Source organism: Phyllostomus hastatus, unplaced genomic scaffold (genome assembly GCF_019186645.2).
Source record: "Phyllostomus hastatus isolate PE091 unplaced genomic scaffold, TTU_PhHast_1.1 phas_contig_62, whole genome shotgun sequence".
NCBI classification, from domain to species: Eukaryota; Metazoa; Chordata; class Mammalia; order Chiroptera; family Phyllostomidae; genus Phyllostomus; species Phyllostomus hastatus.
The window spans coordinates 1,867,668-1,878,141 of record NW_025333921.1 but is presented as its reverse complement, the minus strand read 5'-3'; positions in this window follow the sequence as shown (position 1 = coordinate 1,878,141).

The window sequence follows — 10,474 nt, the reverse complement described above, 5'->3', positions numbered from 1 at the left end:
GAAGTAAAAGGAACAGAAGTGGTGCTCCTGCCAGGGAGATAAGCTTTTGTCTCCCTGGTGGCTTATGGTCCAAGGTCGCTCCCTCAGCCTTAGCCTTGGTGGGGGTTACAGCTTCTCATACCAGGCAGAGCAGTTCCCAACAACAGGTGAAGGGAATGAGAAGTACAATTTGGGAGTCACAAAATAGTCACTGGGATGAAAAGTACAGCACAGGGAATATAGTCAATGACATTGTGATAACTATGTGTGGTGCCAGGTGGGTACTTGAAACACCTGGGGAATCACTTTGTAAAGTATATGATTATATAACCTCTATGCTGTACAGTTCAAAATAATATAAAATTAATATTGAATATAAGCTGTAATTGAAATTTAAAAAAATTACATCATGTAAAAAAAATCAAACTTTTCACTTAGTAACCTGATCTTGAAATACTCTTAACAATTTAACTTTCAGTTTCATCATCTGTAAAGTGGGAATAATTTATGCAAAATCAAAAGAGTTTGGAGCTCATTTTGTATCTCATTTTTAAGCTCAAATGAGATAATATTCCTCAGAGTGCATTGAAGTTAGAACTCCCAAACCTCTGGTTTTCAATATTAAAGAAATATAAAGAAAACTCTGATTTATAACAGTGGTTTTATTCATGACCCTTCAGCTTAAAAAGTAATATTTAGGGCTGAAGCATCTTGTATAATGTTTTACCCTTTTCACTTGTCTGGAGAACAGAACGATGAGAAGAGTATACTTGTGTCTGTGTATGAATGACAAGAGTAAGTGGACAAAACTGGAACATAGTGCTTACTTCACATTATTTTTCTTCTAAAACTGAATGTGTGTTGGATTTTCTTATTAAACAGGGCAAATAAGACAGGGCAGGGTTCAGCAAATTTTTTCTGTAAAAGGCCAGGTGGTAAATATTTTCAGCCTCACAAGCCATTTGGTCTTCCTCCCTCTACGACTCAACTCTGCTGCTGTGACGTAAAAGCAGACATACACAACAGAAAAGACTAACGGGTGTAATTGTGTTTTAACAGAGTTTGTTTACAAAAACAGCAGAGTTTGGCCTCTGCACCACCGTTTTTGACCTCACACTCAGAGACTCATTGGTTGGCCATTTGTGCCCAGCCCCCAAGACTGTTGAGTCAGAATAATGGAATAAGATCACCAAGCAAGTTTGTTAAAGCAAAAGAGACCAGGAAGGAATTGAAAATCATAGTAGCAGAACACCATTCCCTTTTATATGAAATACAGCCTTAAATATTTAGAAATATTGGAATGTGGCAAGATATCTATATATTCCTCAGTTCTCTTGAAAGTTTAATGACCTTAAGTTAATATATCATACTTTTGCTGACAAAAAATAATGGTCATGCAAGAGAAGAAAAATGTATCTTCTTTTTTTAGTATTTTAGTTTTTTAATTGAGAAATAATAGACATATTATATTAGTTTCAAGTGACCAACATAATTATTCAATATTTGTGTATGTTATGAATGATTACCACAATAAAGCTAGTTAATATCCATCACCAAACATAGTTACAATTTTTTTCCTTTTGATTAAAACTTTTTTTAAAGATTTTATTTATTTATTTTTGGAGACGGAAGGGAGGGAGAGAGAGACAGAGAGAGAGAAACATCAATGTGCGGTTGCTGGGGGTCATGGCCTGCAACCCAGGCATGTGCCCTGACTAGGAATCGAACCTGCAATACTTTCTTTGGTTCACAGCCTGTGCTCAATCCACTGAGCTACACCAGCCAGGTGATGAAAACTTTTAAGATCTACTCTTTTACCAATTTCAAATATTAGCTATACAGTGTTATTAGCTATAGTCACCATGCTGTATATCACATCCCCATGACTTATTTATTTTATAATTGGAAGTTTGTACCTTTTGACTCTCTTCTCACATTTCATGCACCCTCCACTTCCTGGCAACCACCAATCTGTTCTTTGTATTTCTGAGCTTGTACTTTTTATTTTCCACATATAACTGAGGTTATACAGTATTTAGCTTTGTCCAACTTATTTTACTTAGCATATAACACCCTCAAGGTCTATCCATGTTGCCACAAATAGTAAGATTTCCTGCTTTTTTATGGCTGAAATATATATATGTCATGTTTTCTTTGTCCATTCATCCGTGGATAGACTCTTTCTTAAGTTGCTTCCATGTCTTGGCTATTGGAAACAATGCTGCAGTGAGCATGGGGGTACACATATCTTTTTGAGTTAGTGTTTTCATTTGCTTTGGATAAATACCCAGAAGTGGAATTTCTGAATCATATGGTAGTTCTACTTTTTAATTTTTTAAGGAACTATCTACTGTTTTCATACTGGCTGCAACAATTTACATTCTCACCAACGATACACAAGGGTTCCCTTTTGTCCACATCTTCACACTTATTTCTTGTCTTTTTTTATAATTGTCATTCTAACAGGAGTGAGGTAACATCTCATTGTTTTTTATTTACATTTCTCTGATATTAGTGATGTTAAGCACTTTTTCATGTACCTGTTGTCCATCTATATGTCTTCTTTGGAAAAATGTCTATTCAGATCCTCTGCCTATTTTTCAATTGATTGTTTAGATGTTTTTTCTTTTGAGTTGAATGGGTACTTTATATATATTGGGTATTAATCCCTTATCAAATATAACATGACTTGTAAATATGTTCTCCCATTCAGTAATTTGCCTTTTTAGTATGTTGATGGTTTCTTTGCTGTACAAAAGCTTTTATGGTTGATACATCCCACTTGTTTATTTGCTTTTGCTGCTTTTGCTTTTAGTTTCAAATCAAGAAAAAAAATGTCTTTTCCAAGACCAATGTCAAGGAGAAAAATATATTTTCTCACTTGGCTACTTTCATATTATTTATGCCATGGTAACTAAGATAAGAATTGGAATTCAAATGCTCAACACAAATTAAACAATGATCTCTTCATAGCTAAAAAAATCAAGGATATTTTCATCACAATATTCTAAGACTTAAAAGTGTAAATCCCTCTGTATCAGGAGAATACATCAAGAGGCACCTTGAACTGTTGAGAAAATGCAGAGTTCAGCTGAAGAATTCCATCCTTAACATACTAAGGTGACCTGGAGTTTGCCAGCATGCTACCACAGAAGGAAGCAAAATGATTTTTGCAAGCACTCTAAATACTAAAACTCAATATTGGAATGTAACAAGTTGGACTTTGAATGAATTTTTAAGGTTTTTTTCTGAATTAATATCCTTTAATAATAACACTTTAAATATTATATAAAATAAGTCATATATATATATATATATGATGAGAACTTCTCACTTTTGTAATTATGTGTGCATTGAATTAAGGATCACTCAAACTTTCAATTACCATTTGATTCTATTTCTTGTACCACAAAAAGTTGCTTTTATCACCAAATAATTTTGAGTCTACTTTCTGTGCTGCTATTTCATGATTTTGCTGAATAATACATGTAGAAAAAATCTAGGTCAGGTTAGGAAAACATGTGTACATTCTGGATCACTTGCAAAACACTTCAAAAAGCCTTTGTTAATTTTTTTCTTTATATTTTAATTGCAAAAGAGGAAAATGAAATGAAATGTACCTTCAAAGCAAAGAAAGGACTCCCACCATGTAATGCTGGGTTTCCTGGCAATAGTTATCCTCCCATATGTTCATATCCACACGTCAGCTGACGTCCCACAAGTGTGCTTCCCATGTCCATCATTTAGGTACCCATGACCTACAAGCTTGGCCCTTATTTGGCTATTTTGTTCCCTCTGAACCAAGGCAGGTCTTCTACTTCCACCCCAGTTTCTTGCCCTTTAAATGGGACCCTGAAGGCTGACTACATAAGTTGGAGAGCCCAGTGCAAAATGAAAGTGGCGGACACTTTGTTGAAAAAGGAGGAGCGCAGTGCCACCAAAGTAGTAAATACAAAACACCGCAAAACCAAACAGTCTCCTTACCATATTGCCCCAGAAATTGAGCTCTTTGGTGTTCACCCAAAGGAGATGAAAACTTATGCTACACAAAAATCTGCATGTCATACTTGCCGAAACTTGGAGGTAACCAAGATGCCCTTCAGTAGGTAAGTGGATAAGTCAACTGTGATATCTCCATACATTGATATTTTATTCAACAACAAAAATAAATGAACTATTAAGCCATGAGAAGAGATGGAGAAAACTTATATACATATTACTGTATATACATGAAAAGGCTACATGCTGTATGATTTCAACTGTATAACATTCGGGGAAAAAGCAAAACCATGAAGATAAAAAGATCAATGGTTGCCAGAGGTTAGTGGGGTGAGAGGATTGAATAAGCAAATCTCAGAGGATTTTTAGGGCCATGAAGCTTCTTTCTATGATACTATAATGCTGAGTACATGTCATTATTAATCTGTCCAAACCTGTAGAATGTACAAGAAGAAACGCTAATATAAACTGTGGATTCTGGGTGATACTACGTCAATGTAGGTTCATTATTTGTAACAGATGCACAGCTCTTGGCGGGGTGTTGATAATGAAGAAGGCTAGGACTGTAGGAGCAGGGTGTGAATGGGAAATCTCTGTACCTTCCCCACAATTTTGCTGTGAACCTAAAACTGCTCTAAAAAGCAGTCTATTTAAAACATGGAAGATGGAATTGTCCCCTTAGCAAATTTTGCCCACTGTTATTCCTTGGGTAGATTGTAGCTACATCTTATATCAGTTATTGATTCATCTCATTTCTCCCAACAGTCCATGAAAACTTTCAGCACCAAGATTTCACTGTCACCCACAGAAGGCCTAAATTACCTCAAGCTCTGTGTTAATTGTCCGAGAAAAGATTCTCTGTCCTCTATCTTTTCTAATTCCTCTATCCAGGGCATTTTTTTCCTCAACTAACATTAGTACCAAGCAACCTTATTTAACCTTTAAAGATCAATTCTACTGTCTGTTTGAAACTATTTCCTCTTTTTTATTAAAGTCACCATAATTTGATTTAAATACACTAGTGTGTGCAAATTTTATGAGTTGTTATTTTATAAGTAACTACCATATTTTCTTGTGTATAATGCACACTTTTTTGCCCAATTTTTGAGGAAAAATAAGGATGCACATTATATATGGGTAGTACTAAGTCTGTATCTATATAAATGTTTTTCATTCTTTAATTATGCTTATATGTTAAAAGTTTAACTCTAGAAAACAATAATGATATCCATATGCAAAATAACACCCTGGAATATGATACTCTGCTTTGGTTCTAAATATAAATAAATAAATAATTGAATTGAAAAATTAAAATGGAAGATTTTTTTTCTGAAAGTTTAGGCCAAAAAAGTGGGTACACAGTGTACATGGAGCACATTATACACAGCAAAATACAGTATATATCACATCTTATATTTATCATCAGAGGCTTAAAATCAGACATTTTGCCTGAAACATAAAATAAAATTATAAAATATTCTTTAAAATATTAATGGAGAGTCACTGACAGGCATGGCTCAGTGGGTTGAGCTCCAGCCCCTGAACTGAAAGATTGCTCACTGGTTTGATTCCTGGTCAGGGCACATGCCTGGGTTGCAGGCCAGGTCCCCAGTTGGAGGTGTGCGCGAGGTAACCAGTCCATGTTTCTCTCATTGATGTTTCTCTCCCTCTCTTTCTCTCTCCTTTCCCATCTCTCTAAAAATAAATAAATAAAATCTTTAAAATGTCAATGGAAGGAATGAAGAACTGATACATGATCTGCTATGTAGTCAAATCTAAAAAAATTACAGTAAATGAAAGAACCCAGACACAAAAGACCATATACTGTATGTGCAAAATAGGCAAATATAGATAGTCAGAAAGTAGATTAGTGATTGGTTAGGGCTGAAGGTGAGGAATGGACAGTGGTTCTTAATGTTCGTAAGGTTTCTTTTCAAGCCGATGAAAATGTTCTAAAGTTGGATTGTTGTGGTGGCCACACAACTCAGTCAGTATACTAAAACCACTGAATTACACATTTACTATGGGAAACGTTTATGGTGTGGAAATTTTCTCTCCATACAGTGGTTTAAAAATAAAATCAATGAAAAGACAAATACCATGTGATTTCACTCATATGCAGAATCTAATGAACAAAATTAACTAACAAAAAAATTGAAACGGTCTCAGAGAACAGACTGACAGCTGTCACAGGGGAAGGGGTTACAGGGCTGGGTGAAAATGGTGAAAGGATTAAGCTTAAAAAAAACAACAACAACCTCATAGACACAGATCACAGTATGGTGATTACCAGAGGGAAAGGGATGTGCGGGGAGGTAGAAGAGGGTAAAGGAGGGGTGAATGGTGATGGAAGGAGACTTGACTTGGGGTGGTGAATGCACAATACAGTGTACAGATGATGTATCATAGAATTGTACACCTGAAACCTATATAATTTTATTAACCAATGCCATCCCAAGAAATTTACTACAATTTAAAAAATAAGAAAATAAAATCAATGGGTATGAGCCTCTGTTGGACATATACATTTAATTCCAGCTCCCTCTCTTCTTGTCTTTCCTTTCTTCTTCCCTTTCATAACTTTCTATTTTACCTTCTGGAGTAGATTTCTAAAACTTGTCCTGTTAATTTAGAAGTGAGACTATCCCAAATTTTCTTTAAAAATGCATTAAATACTTGAAAAATATGGACAGAGACACAAAGACAAGGTATAAAATTATTATTTATTTTATGAAATCTTCCCTAGTTTCTTTAAAATTTTTAAAAATTTTACCCTCACTCAAAGATATGTTTTTTGGCTTTAGGGCGAGAGGGGGATGGAGAGAAAGAAAGAGAAACATCGATGTAAGAAAGAAACATCAATTAGTTACCTCCTGTTTGCACCCCGATGGGGGATGGAACCTGCCACCAAGATATGTGCTCTGCACAGAAATCAGGCCCACAGCATTTTGGTGCATAGAGTGACACTCCGACCAACAGGGCCACCTGACCAGGGCCTCCCTAGTTCCCTTAAATTGGCAAATTTGACTAACAAATTTTAAACATGCCCTTATGTTTAAAAAGTTTATTTAACCTCTTATGACATCTCAGTTGTTTTATGAAAAATGTCTGAGTAAGGGTAGAGAAGGGAGCTGGCCCAAACGAGGGCTGCTGCTATGAACTGAATATTTATGTCGTCCCAAATGATATGTTGAACCCTAACCCCTAATGCAGTGCATTCACAGGTGGGGCCTTTGGGAGGTAATCATGCAGGTGGGGCCCTTGTGAAAAGGATTAGTACCCTTATAAGAAGAGTTACATAAAGTTTGCTTCTTCTCTCTAAGTTCTCTACCAAGTGAAGATACAATGCAAGATGACTATCTGCAAGCCAGGCCTCACCAGAAACTGGATCTGTCAGCACGACCACCTAGGACTTTCCAGCCTCCAGAAAGGTGAGAAATAAATGTTTGTTGTTCACACCACCCAGTCTGTGATACATTCATTATAGCAGCCAGAACAAAGACAGCTGCTGAGTGCCCCCACTGAGGCAGTGGAGCCAGAGTCCCCCAGGCTTCACAACCATTGGGACAAAGTTGCTGCCAATATAAAAACTTAGACTATATAAGTAGTCCCTAAACATATATTCTTTACCTGGCTGCAAGAACTGAGGTGGAAAAAAAAAACCCCAAAACAGAAGAAAGCTACATGTAAATGAATAACAATTGACATTATTGTCCACCACCACTATGGACCAAGCACTGTGCATATTCAGTTAATCCAAACAACATTTCTATAGGGTATTATTATCTCTAAAATATAAATAGAGGGACTGAGACTCAGGGAAGTTAAGTAACCTGCCCAAGGCCTCACAGTTAGTAAACTAAAAACCCTGTATCTAATGTTAAGATGATACCAGTCATTCTTACTGTCATGATACTTACAGTCATGATACTGTCATTCAGTGAAGAATCCCAGAAATTTACTTGTCCATCTAAAATTCCAGAGAATAGGTGGGACCTGCAGTTCTTTTTTTTTTTTTAAGAGAGAGAGAGAGGAGATGGGAGAGAGAAAGAAGGGAGGCATAGAAACATTGATGGGAGAGAGTAACATTGATTGGTTGCTTCTCATCCACTCCCCAGCTGGGTATCAAATCTGCCACTTAGGAATGTGCCCTGAACCTGGAATCAAACCAGCAAACTTGCACCTTGCTGGACAATGCCCACCCAACCAAGTGACACCAGTCAGGGCTGCATTTCCATTTTGGAACCCTCTAGTTGTATGGTATAGAATTAAAACTGGTTTTATCATCAGTGAGGTCATTGTTTTCTTCATATTTGCCTGCTCTGTTCAATATTGCTGAATCTCTTCCCTAAGAATATATAAATGCCCTTTAGATCTTTAACTCATAGCAAAGGGAACTATGTCATATAACTTATTTTAAACTAGTTCCTGAAGTGCTGTGATTTGCCTATCTTTGATCAAATGTTCTTCCCAAGCAGTCTGATTTTATGAATTTTCCTGGGCTGTGTTAAATGGCATCCCATTAACATCAGTATGAATGAGGAGCAAGGGGTGGGCTCAGCACAAAAGCATGACCCCTTATTAGTTGCTATTCTGATACTTTATTTGTCAGCACGATTCAATGGCACAGAGAGAAGGCTCACAGGAGATTGTGTATAAAGACTCTGCTACATTTTACAGCCTTTCCCAAGCCATCAGGGTAAAGAATTACTGCTACTTACATCCATAATTATATGTGGCATTTTGGCTCTGTAATTAAATTCAAAATAAATCACATGCAGCAATTTGTTAAATTTAAATAATGTTACAAAAAATAAAAAGATCAGTGAATGAAATGAGCTTTTGAACTTAGGGATATTATTTGAGGAAAGACTGTCATTCATTCAAACGAGCAGGGTTTGGGGCTGTAAAAATAAACTCAGTAACACTTAACTCTGTCGAATCTAGGATGTGATGAGGCCATTAGAATCTGTGCCATTGGACTGGATTATGTAGGGAACAAGAGCAACAAACCCTCATGCAGAGGAAATTCAAAACTGCAAGTTCAAAATAAGTAATGTGAATAGACTGGTTTCAATTTATTCCCAAATAATTTAAAGTCCCTTAAGAATTACACATAATATTTATTAAATTCTAGTGGGATTTTCCCAATCATGCAGAAGAAGCTGAGATACAAAGAGATTTTTCCAAATCAGTATCAGAACAGGATAAATGGAAATAACCATACATAACAGCAACAACAACACTTAATGCTTATTAAATATTTTTTGCTTAAAAGGCAATATCATGACTTCTGGTCACGATAAAGGTATGAGTCAATGCACTTCACCTCCTGGCACAACCACAGAAAGAATTACAACTAGACCTCAAAACAAGTAACACCCAGAACCATCAGAAAATTGAGCTGTACAGAAGTCCAACAACCAAGGATTTAAAGAAGCCACATTCATCAAGACGGGCAGAAGGGGTGGAGACTGAGATGGACAGAGATGCACAGACAAGGTGTGGTGCAGAGGGGGTGGCAGCAGGGCAGGTGGTTCCGATTCACATGTGGTGCGTAAAGATCAGGGAGGAATACTTTGGGATGCTTATTATATTTTAAGTATATTTTATTGATTGTGCTATTACAGTTGTCCCATTTTTTTCCCTTTTGTTCCCCCTTCCACCCAGTACCCCCATTTCCTCTAGCAATATCCCCCTTAGTTCATGTCTATGGGTCATACATATAAGTTCTTTGGCTTCTCCCCTTCTATACTATTCTTAACCTCCCCCTGTCTATTTTGTACCTACCAATTTATGCTTCTTAATCCCTACATCTTTTCTCTCATTCTCCCCCCTCCCCCACCCGGCTGATAAACTTCCAAATGATCTCTATATTTAAGATTCTGTTCCTCTTCTTGTTGTTTGCTTAGTGTGTTTTCTTAGATTCAGTTGTTGATAGTTGTGAATTTGTTACCATTTTGCTGTTTGTAGATTTGATCTTCTTTTTCTTAGGTAAGTCCCTTTAACATTTCATGTAATAATGTCTTGGTGATGATGAACTCCTTTAGCTTTACCTTGTCTGGGAACACTTTATCTGCCCTTCCATTTTAAATGAAAGCTTTGCTGGATAGAGTAAACTTGGAAGTAGGTCCTTGCCTTTCATGACTTTGAGTACTTCTTACCAGTTCCTTCTTGCCTGCAGTTTCTTTTGAGAAATCAGCTGACAGTTTTATGAGAGCTCCTTTGTAGGTAACTGTCTCCTTTTCTCTTGCTGCTTTTAAGATTCTCTCTTTATCTTTAACCTTTGGCATTTTAATTATGATGTGTGTTGGTGTGTTTCTTCTTAGATCCAACCTCTTTAGGACTCTCTGAGCATACTGGACTTCCTGAAAATCTATTTCCTTTGGAAGTTTGAGGAAGTTTTCCTTCATTATTTATTCAAATAATTTTTCAGTTTCTTGCTCTTCCTCTTCTCCTTCTGACACCCCTATGATTGGGATGTTGCAACATCTAA